The sequence below is a fragment of the Pelophylax lessonae genome, assembly GCF_965119305.1.
Source record: "Pelophylax lessonae genome assembly, chromosome: 13".
Classification (NCBI taxonomy): Eukaryota; Metazoa; Chordata; class Amphibia; order Anura; family Ranidae; genus Pelophylax; species Pelophylax lessonae.
Genome location: NC_138780.1, coordinates 193,354,248 through 193,365,691, shown reverse-complemented (window position 1 = coordinate 193,365,691; position 11,444 = coordinate 193,354,248). Strand labels below are relative to the sequence as shown.

At 47.6% G+C, this 11,444-nt stretch overlaps 1 protein-coding gene across 1 annotated transcript in view; it reads left to right on the top strand.

Moving 5' to 3' along the window:
* The first annotated feature begins 206 nt into the window (after window positions 1-206).
* The window catches only part of LOC309569565 (legumain-like), a 54,218-nt gene continuing 42,980 nt past the window's right edge, over window positions 207-11,444 (top strand). The window contains exon 1 of the mRNA XM_082275445.1: window positions 207-349. The gene's annotated coding sequence lies outside the window, so the exon portion shown is untranslated. The remainder of the gene's footprint in view (window positions 350-11,444) is intronic.

The following is an 11,444-nucleotide window of genomic DNA, read 5'->3' as shown; positions in this document are numbered from 1 at the left end:
TAAACCTTGAGCTGGAGTTGTTTTTAAAATTGTGCAACTTTGTAAGCAACAGCAGCCAATCACTGGCCAGTGTGATGAGTCAGGGTCATACACATTGGGTGCACGTGACAGCTGGGCGGAGATGGCAGGAAGAGCCATCCTTGTGATTTGCTGTCGGGGGTTGTCCCCTCCACCTTACTCAGCAGTCATGTACAGGCTCCTGTGATGGGGATTGGTGAGCGGAGCTGTCAGTTAGCAGTGGCCCCGCCCTTGTTGTTGTGTCTATAGCTGGGAGGAAGGATACATTGTCACAATCTGTGGTCTCATTGCTGTGATAACACCCGGACCGCAGACCGCCGGAGAGAAGAAGGTAATCTGTACATCAGATCTGTATTATGACTGGGGGAGCTGTCTGTAAAGGGGGGTGGCTATAGATCTACACTACTGGGGGCAGTGTGGGGGAGGGGGGCTACTTGAGAACGGAGAGGTCTATGTGTGTGTGTGCGGGGTGGGGATCAGAAGAATAGAGAGGTCTGTCTGTGTGTGGGGGTGGGGATTCGGGAGATGGAGAGCTCAGATAATGGAGTGATCCGGTTTATGGCCGTTAGACACGATATGATATGAAATCGTATGGAAAATAACAGATTTGGAAGCGATCGTTCGATAATCTGATTGTTAGACAGATCATTCGATAGCCAATCCCGACAGTTCATCCGATATTATCTAATCGGACAAGCACACAAAATTTTCAGATTGTAAGATTTTCGTTTAATCAGTACAATTGTCCAAAAATACAATACAATACAAATACATCACTTCTTATTTTTTATTCTGTCGTAGAAGAATTTTTGTCACTTTAGTAAACTCTTTAATTCCTACTTGCGACTAGCAAGTGAAAAAAGTCAGACAATCTGTTGTCTAATTTGTGCAGGGCATAAGAGAAAATCAAGTGATGGACAGATCTGATTATGGGGGGGATAGAGAGATCAGGAGGTGGACAGATCTGATAATGGGGGGGGGGGGGGTTGTAGAGAGATCAAGAGGTGTACAGATCTGATTATGGGGGGGATAGAGAGATAAGGAGGTGGACAGATTTGATTATGGGGGATGGGGGGGGTAGAGAGATCAAGAGGTGGACAGATCTGATTATGGGGGGTAGAGAGATCAGGAGGTGGACAGATCTGATTATGGGGGGGGGGATAGAGGGATCAGGAGGTGGACAGATCTGATTATGGGGGGGGGGGGGGTAGAGAGATCAAGAGGTGGACAGATCTTATCATGGGGGGTAGAAAGATCAGGAGGTGGACAGATCTGATTTTGGGGGGGGTAGAGAGATCAGGAGGTGGACAGATCTGATAATGGGGGGGGTGGTGGTGTAGAGAGATCAAGAGGTGTACAGATCTGATTATGGGGGGGGGGGGATAGAGAGATAAGGAGGTGGACAGATCTGATTATGGGGATAGAGAGATCAGGAGGTGGACAGATCTGATTATGGGGGGGGGGTATAGAGATCAAGAGGTGGACAGATCTGATTATGGGGGGTAGAGAGATCAGGAGGTGGACAGATCTGATTATGGGGGGGGGGGGGGTAGAGAGATCAAGAGGTAGACAGATCTGATTATGGGGGATGGGGGGGTAGAGAGATCAAGAGGTGGACAGATCTGATTATGGGGGATAGAGAGATCAGGAGGTGGACAGATCTGATTATGGGGGGGGGGGGGGTATAGAGATCAAGAGGTGGACAGATCTGATTATGGGGGGTAGAGAGATCAGGAGGTGGACAGATCTGATTATGGGGGGGGGGGGGGTAGAGAGATCAAGAGGTAGACAGATCTGATTATGGGGGGGGGGGTAGAAAGATCGAGGTGGACAGATCTGATTATGGGTGGGATAGAGAGATCAGGAGGTGGACAGATCTGATTATGGGGGGGGGGGGGGATAGAGGGATCAGGAGGTGGACAGATCTGATTATGGGGGGGGGGGTAGAGAGATCAAGAGGTGGACAGATCTTATCATGGGGGGGTAGAAAGATCAGGAGGTGGACAGATCTGATTTTGGGGGGGATAGAGAGATCAGGAGGTGAACAGATCTGATAATGGGGGGGGGGGGTGGTGTAGAGAGATCAAGAGGTGTACAGATCTGATTATGGGGGGGGGGGGGGATAGAGAGATAAGGAGGTGGACAGATCTGATTATGGGGGATGGGGGGGGGGTAGAGAGATCAAGAGGTGGACAGATCTGATTATGGGGGGTAGAGAGATCAGGAGGTGGACAGATCTGATTATGGGGGGGGGATAGAGAGATAAGGAGGTGGACAGATCTGATTATGGGGGATGGGGGGGTAGAGAGATCAAGAGGTAGACAGATCTGATTATGGGGGATGGGGGGGTAGAGAGATCAAGAGGTGGACAGATCTGATTATGGGGGATAGAGAGATCAGGAGGTGGACAGATCTGATTATGGGGGGGGGGGGGTATAGAGATCAAGAGGTGGACAGATCTGATTATGGGGGGTAGAGAGATCAGGAGGTGGACAGATCTGATTATGGGGGGGGGGGGGGTAGAGAGATCAAGAGGTAGACAGATCTGATTATGGGGGGGGGGGTAGAAAGATCGAGGTGGACAGATCTGATTATGGGTGGGATAGAGAGATCAGGAGGTGGACAGATCTGATTATGGGGGGGGGGGGGATAGAGGGATCAGGAGGTGGACAGATCTGATTATGGGGGGGGGGTAGAGAGATCAAGAGGTGGACAGATCTTATCATGGGGGGGTAGAAAGATCAGGAGGTGGACAGATCTGATTTTGGGGGGGATAGAGAGATCAGGAGGTGAACAGATCTGATAATGGGGGGGGGGGTGGTGTAGAGAGATCAAGAGGTGTACAGATCTGATTATGGGGGGGGGGGGATAGAGAGATAAGGAGGTGGACAGATCTGATTATGGGGGATGGGGGGGGGGTAGAGAGATCAAGAGGTGGACAGATCTGATTATGGGGGGTAGAGAGATCAGGAGGTGGACAGATCTGATTATGGGGGGGGGATAGAGAGATAAGGAGGTGGACAGATCTGATTATGGGGGATGGGGGGGTAGAGAGATCAAGAGGTGGACAGATCTGATTATGGGGGGTAGAGATCAGGAGGTGGACAGATCTGGTTATGGGGGGGGGGGTAGAGAGATCAAGAGGTGGACAGATCTTATTATGGGGGGTAGAGAGATCAGGAGGTTGACAGATCTGATTATGGGGGGGGGGGGGGTAGAGAGATTAGGAGGTGGCCAGATCTGATTATGGGGGGGGATAGAGGGATCAGGAGGTGGACAGATCTAATTATGGGAGGGGTAGAGAGATCAGGAGGTGGACAGATCTGATTATGGGGGGGGGGGTAGAGAGATTAGGAGGTGGCCAGATCTGATTATGGGGGGGGGGGGGGGTAGAGAGATCAAGAGGTTGACAGATCTGATTATGGGGGGGGGGGGTAGAAAGATCGAGGTGGACAAATCTGATTATGGGGGGGATAGAGAGATCAGGAGGTGGACAGATCCAATTATGGCGGGGGGGGGGGGGTAGAGAGATCAAGAGGTGGTCAGATCTTATTATGGGAGGGGTAGAGAGATCAGGAGGTGGACAGATCTGGTTATGGGGGGGGGGCGGGGAGATCTGATATTCTGATATCTGATGGGGGGGGGGGGGAAATTGGGAGATCTGATGAGGGGGGGGGGGGTTGGGGAGATCTGATGATGGGGAGGGGGGGTTTGATGATGGGGGGGGGGATCTGCCAATAGGGGGATCAGGAGAAAGGGAGAAGGGGGGGGGGAGGAATCATGGGATGATGAGATCTGATAATGGGGGGAGATCAGGTGATGGAAATAACAATCCAGCAAACCTCTATTTTATATAGTAAATGTTATGTTTCTGTATAATAATATTTTGGGTAACAATGTCTGAGTGTACAGTATATATATATATATGGATCCGGTCTCTCAGTGTAATTATATCTGGATCGCCCATATCAGCCATTCCTCCATCTATTGGAATAGTAACGATTCAGCTGGTCTCTGATTGGTTGCTGTAAGAAGCACACTCAGTTTACATTGGGCTCTTTAATACCCAGGCCTCTTCCTCTTCTACAAGTTTATATTTCACTCACATGACTCCTCGCCCTTTGTACCGCTTTGCTGGTTATGAATGTGGGAGAACTCGTTCCTCTGACACTTCCTCCAGATGGTGTTCTTATCTGTGTCACGCTTCTTATATGTAACCATTGCCAGGTTCTGGTATTGTCTGGGCAGCTTTTCATTCTGGGACTTGTAGTACCTCATCTACTATAGCTGCATAAGGCCCCTTTCACACGGGCGATCCGATCCGCCTGGACGCTCCATGCAGCCCTATGGAGAGGCGGATGTCAGTGGTGACATCTCCGCTGCTATCCAATCTGATCCTGTCCATGAAATCCCGATGGATGGAAATCCTATTTACCATCCGTCTGGAGGATCGGATCGGATGAAAATGGACAGGCGGTCCGTTCTCATCCGATCTCCCATAGAGGACAGCGGGGATCTGACAGCTCAGTCTCTGCACACAGAGCGGAGACGGAGCTGTCATCCGCCTGCTCAGCGGGGATCGGCGGATCAATCCCCGCTGAGCAAAATGGACTCCGTCAGGTGCACCGCCCATGTGAAAGGAGCCTTGGGGGGTTCAACTAAAACTCAAAGGTAAACATAAATGGGCCATTAAAAATCAATTAGGAAAATGCAATATTCAGCCACAATCAGGAGACAGTACCTGTCTTCTGCCACTAGATGCCCTCAGTCTGATGGCCAGCATCATTCAACCCACTTTCTCTGAGCCCAGGCTATCTTGTGACTGGACAGTGAAAGAAGAAACTGCACACAATGATGAGCTGTTCACTCTTCTCTCCGTCACTCCACTCTCTCCTCCTATCCGCATGCTTCTTTGCATGAACTGGTTGGCTACTTGTGCTGCTTCTTCATCTCCCACTCCAGCTCTGCTGTACCGGATCTGCAAGAGACTGATGCCAGGTCACACTCGGGTATTACCACTGCTTGTATTACCGATTACAGAGCTGCAGTGATATCTGTCTTTATATTTGCCAAAAATGCAGTCAATCTCCATCTTCTGTTCCAGTGACCTGCTGAGTCCATTTTCAGCTTTTGGTGGAGCATGGAAGGGAAAACTCTCCTTTTTGTGACCCAACAGGGAGATTCACCTTCACTTCTCTTCACGTAGATACTTCAGGAAGTAAGAATTCATAGGGAAATCCCCCAAAACTCCCCTCCCCCGCCAATCATGGTGCAGCATTATTTTATTTTTACCTTGTGCTGGTAGGCAGAAGCAGCTTTTATTACTCTGTGATGTCATTGTATTATATTCTTGCAAAACAGCTTCTATAAGGTCAGTTCCTATTGGCCTAGGCGTGCCTCCAGAAATTCATCTCCCGAGAGCCCTTTTCCTATGCACTGTCTGTGCACAGGAGGCTGCTGGGAGTCTGGCAGCAGCATAGTTAGATCAGAAATCAATGAATGCATGAGGAGGGGAGTGGGGGGAGGCAGAGGTCCCCAGGCCAGTCCCAGCTGTAGTTATTATTATTATATAGTATTTGTATAGCGCCAACAGTTTACGCAGCGCTTTACAACTTGAGGGTAGACAGTGCAAATACAATACACTTCAATACAGAAGGAATCAGAGGACCCTGCTCATTAGAGCTTACAATCTAAGAAGTTGTCCCCATTGGAGGATTTCTTCTTTATTGCTGTTCCGGTGACACCACGTGTTGGATTTTTCCCATCACCAACAAGTATGTATGTTTATGGGTATATATGTATGTGTGTATATATATATATATATATATATATATATATATATATATATATATATATATTTTTTTTTTTTAGTGATCGACCGATACCGTTTTTTTAATATTGATACCGATATTTTGGTCATCGGATATCGGTATCTGCTGATATTTTCGGACATGTGAAAATTTTTTTTTTTTTTTACAAAGGCACTCCTTGTGGAGGGATCTGAGGGTCTAAAAGACCCCAAACCCCTCCTCTGCACTGAAAAGCATTCAAATAGCCAAGTTTGGCTGTTTTGAATGCTGTCATTTTTTTAAATTAAGCGCTGAGTACCCGGAAGTGAAGTCATGACATCACTTCCGGGTTTTTTCACATGGAGACCCGATCAGAGCCGAATGCGGCTTTGATTGGGTCTTCTCTTTGGCGGCGCTGAAGGTAGGATGCCCGGGTCTCCCGGTGGGATGGGAGACCCAGGCGAGCTGCGGAAGGTGGTGGGAGGGGAAACGTCCCCTCCCACTCCTTGTAATGACAGCCGACCGTCGGCTATGGACGCCGGTACTGGGGTGATTCCTCTAGCTGCGGGGATCACTCCAGAACAAGAACTTTCCCGAAATATCGGCAACCTCTGGGCCGATTCCAATATATATGGGAAAGTGCATATCAGCCCCCGATATATCGGCTTTGCCGATAATCAGTCGATCCCTAGTGTGTGTATATGTGTATGTATGTGTGTGTGTGTGTGTGTGTGTATATATATATATAAATATATTTTTTATAGTGTTTGTGTGTGTGTATATATATATATATATATATATATATATATATATTACACACACACACTAATATATATAATATATATGTGTGTGTGTATAATCACACACAGGTGCATCTCATAAAATTTGAATATCATCAGAAAGTTAATTTATTTCAGTAATTCGATTCAAGAAGTGAAACTCCTATATTTTATATAGATGCTTTACACACAGAGTGATAGATTTCAAGCATTTCTTGTTGCATTTCGGTTGTATCCTCAAAAAAAAACAAAAAAAAAAACCCTGTAGGGCAATGGCATAATGTGCTAGTATGCATCGCATACTAGCTCATTATGAAATACCTTAGAATGAAGCCCTGACACGGTCGCCCGGACACCGCTGAGGCAGCCGACATCTTCGCTCGGCGTCTCTTCCGGGTTCGGCGGCTCCGGCACTGTGAGTGGCCGGAGCCGCGATGACGTCACTCCCGCGCATGCGTGCGGGAGTTCACTTTCCGGCAAGGAGCTCTGAAGGCCTGCCGGACCAGCAACTGGTGTCAGCGGCTGCATGCAGGGTAAATATCTCCTAAACTGTGCAGGTTTAGGAGATATTAATTTTGCCTACAGGTAAGCCTTATTATAGACTTGCCTGTAGGTAAAAGTTAAAAAGCGGAGTATACTCCCAATTTAATTTTGATGATTATGGCTTCCAGCGAGTGACACCCCACAATTCAGGATCTCAGAAAATTAGAACATAAGACCAATAAAAAAAAAGATTTTTAATACAGAAATGTTGGCTTAGTGAAAAGTCTGTCCATGTACAGTATAGAATGCACTCAATACTTGGTTGCGGCTCCTTTTACATGAATTACTGCATCAATGTGGCGTGGCATGGAGGCGATCAGCCTGTGGCACTGCTGAGGTGTTATGGAAGCCCAGGTTGCTCTAATAGCGTCCTTCAGCTCATCTGCATTGTTGGGTCTGGTGTCTCTCATCCTCTTGGCAATACCCCACAGATTCTCTATGGGGTTTAGGTCAGGCCAGTTTGCTGGCCAATCAAGCACAGTGATCCCATGATCATGTGACCAGGTATTGGTAGATTTGGCAGTGTGGGCAGAGCCAAGTCCTGCTGGAAAATGAAATCATCATCTCCATAAAGCTGGTCAGCAGAGGAAAGCATGAAGAGCTCTAGAATTTCCTGCTAGAGGGCTGCGCTGACTTTGGACTTGATAAAACACAGCGGACCAACACCAGCAGATGACATGGCCTCGCTCAGTCTTTGCTCGAATTCATCCCAAAATCATTCATCCCAAAAGCATTCTATCGGGTTGAGGTCAGGACTCTGTGCAGGCCAGTAAAGTTCCTCCACCCCAAACTCCCTCATCCATGTCTTTATGGACCTTGCTTGGTGCACTGGTGCTCAGTCATGTTGGAACAGGAAGGGGCCATCCCCAAACTGTTCCCACAAAGTTGGGAGCATGAAATTGTCCAAAATGTCTTGGTATTCTGAAGCCTTAAGAGTTCCCTTCACTGGAACTAAGGGGCCAAGCCCAATCCCTGAAAGACAACCCCACACCATAATCCCCCCCTCCACCAAATGATTTGGACCAGTCCACAAAGCAAGGTCCATAAAGACATGGATGAGCGAGTCTAGGGTGGAGGAACTTTACTGGCCTGACATCAACCCAATAGAACACCTTTGGGATGAATTAGAGCGGAGACTGCAAGCCAGGCCTTCTCCTCCAACATCAGTCCCTGACCTCACAGATACTCTTCTGGAAGAATGGTCAAACATTCCCATAGACACACTCCTAAACCTTGTGGACAGCCTTCCCAGAAGAGTTGAAGCTGTTATAGCTGCAAAGGGTGGGCCAACCCAATACTGAACCCTATGGACTAAGACTGGGATGCCATTAAAGTTCATGTGTGTGTAAAGGCAGGCGTCCCAATACTTTTGGTATAATAGTACTATCTTCTCTTTAAAAAAAATAAAAAAAAAAAAGAGGAAAAAAGTTGGTAATTGGTGTTCACCCAATCCATCTAAAGGGCATCCCATGAATTTCAGTTGGCTGCTCTATGCATGTGAAACATGCAAACATGATACAGGCACGATGTTTAATATTTTGCAGCACCAAAAGGCATAGTACTGAGAACGTGGGCACACCCTCTAACGCAGTGATGGCGAATCTTGGTCCCCCAAATGTTTTTGAATTACATTTCCCATGATGCTCCACTACATTACAGAATACATGAGCATCATGGGAAATGTAGTTCCAAAACAAAACATCTGGGGGTGCCAAGGTTCGCCATCACTGATCTAACGTTTTTGCTAGATGGCGCCATTAAGCGGCGCTCCAGGGTCTCCTGGGTTTAGAGGGAGTGTTTTAACCTCTATTGGACATCAGACTGAGGACATCTAGTGGCAGAAAAAAAGTACTGCGATGGAAATCTCTAGATTAAAAGTGAGCATTGCAGCAAAAGCTGGTTTTGTTCTTTTATCTTTTAATGGGTCACTACGTTCTACCTTGTTGTTGGCTGGAGTTCTGCTTTAACATCGGTTTTGTTATGGTTCGAATCACTTGTATGACGGTTCGAGGCACGGGTCCCCCAACCAGAATATGTTAATGTAGCAACGAGGGCGGAACGCGGTGCCAGAACAAGGCCATCTAGAGCCCAGGGCGAACATGCCAAACTGCGCCCCCCCCCCCCCCAAGATGTATGAGCATTATATGTTAGCAAAAATCCCCCCTCCCCCAATTAAAAATAAATAAATAAATTGAGCACACATATGCTCTCTTATCCCCCCAAAGCATACATTCCCCCTCCTTCCAGGACAAATACACCCCCCTGCTGAAATCCCCCCTCTCAGCACAAATCTTTATCCTCCCAGCTAAAATCCCCCCCCCCCCCCCAAAAAAAACACTCCTAGCACAAATCCTCTACTCCTCAATTCCTCCCTCACCCCCCCAAAATAAAAAAGATTGAGCACTAACATGCTCTCTTACCACCTCCTTCCAGGACAAACCCACACCCCTGCTGAAATCCCCCCTCTCAGTGCAAATCCTTACCCCCAGCCTCCCAGCTCAAATCCTCCCTCTCTCAAGCACAATCCCCCCCCCCCCCCCAAAAAAAAAGAAACTCCTCCTAGCACAAATCCTCTACTCCTCAGTTCCACCCTCCCCACACCAAATCCCCCCCCACTAGCGCAAATCATCTCCCCCCCCAAAAAGAAATTGAGCACTAACATGCTCTCTTACCCCCTCTTTCCAGGACAAACGCACCCCCTGCTGAAATCCCCCCCCTCTCAGCACAAATCTTCACCCCCCCCCCAGCCTCCCAGCTCAAATCCTCCCTCTCCCCAGCACACATCCCCCCCCCCCAGAGAAACACTCCTCCTAGCACAAATTCCCTACTCCTAAATTCCCCCCCTTCTCTGCCTCCCCACACCAAATCCCTCCTCCCAGCACAAATCCCCCCCCCCTCTAAATTTCCCTGCAAATCCCCCCTCCTAGCACAAATCAACTTCCCGATCAACCCTCCTAACACAAATCCACCCCCCCCCCCCACAATCACCTTTGCTAGCAAACCCACCCAAAACTTCCCCTCCTAGAACAATTCTTACCCACTGCTGCCCCCCAAATTCCCCCACCCAACACAGATCCCCTCCCCACAATCTCCTTGTGGTGCCCCCCCTTCATCTTGCATAACACCACAGTGCCCAGGGCAGCTGTCACTCCTGCCCACCCCTTGTACCGGCCCTGGCGGAAAGTTTTCTGAAATCCCCATGAAAATGGAAAATGTTCAGGCGGTTTTGGCGAGTTCTATCAGGAAATGTCCTCCAGGTAAAGAAGTAGCACACCGTCCTATTCCTCCAGATAGTATTGATGTCAAAATAGGTGAGTCATGTGACTGTAATGGAGCCAATTTCCTGGTCGTACATTTTGCAGATGAAGAAGATGTGCTTTCCCAGAAAAGTAAAAAGGCCGATCCCCTCCCCCTCCCTGCACACGGGATGTTTTTACAGCGGCTGTTTTTGGCTTCAGATATTCTTTTTTCTGCAGCCGGTGAACTCCCCAGCATGTTATCCTGTGTCCATGCACAGACAGGCTGATTTTTGGCAGTGGCATTTTCTGGCTGGAAAAAAACCCAGAAATAGTGGGTTTGAAGAGAAGATTTCAGCTGTAAAAAAAAAAAATGCTATTTTATTAGCATTATTTTGAAGGGGGAAAAAAAAAGCTCAGAAAAAGCTGTTGGGAGCATTTAGGCTCCATGCACACTTTTTTTTTTTTTTTTAAGCTAAAGAAAAAAAAAAATCTGGAAAAAACGCTGTTAATAACGTTTTGTATTAGCATTTTAGAAGCATTCGGGTTTTATTAGCGTTTTTGCAGTTCCTATAAAAAATTAAAAGGTTAAAAAGCGCTATTAGTAGCGTTTAGGAGCGTCTATGCTGGGAAAACGCTCCAAGAAACTCTACAAAAACATTTTATTTTTTCTGCTCTTAGATGCTGAAGCTCAACAAATGCTATTAGCCTAAAGTAGTGTGCGTTGGTTTATAGGATAACACTATAAGGGTCCTTTCACACGGGCTTTCCGAAACGTTCCCTTTCAGTTTTTCAGGCGGACTGGATCAGGCGCTCCATGTACTCCTATGGAGCAGCGGATGTCAGCAGGGGTTCAATCCCCCCCCTCCCCTCCCCTCCCCTCCCCTCCCCCCCCCCCCCCCCCCCCGTGTCAGAAAAAGGCCCGGTCCAGAGGTGGTTAAATACTAAGTCTTTTTCTGACACTTGTTGCTTACAAGTAAAAATCTTTTTTTTTTTTTTTTTTTTTTGCTGGAAAATTACTTAGAACCCCCAAACATTATACATATACACACATATATATATATATATATATATATATA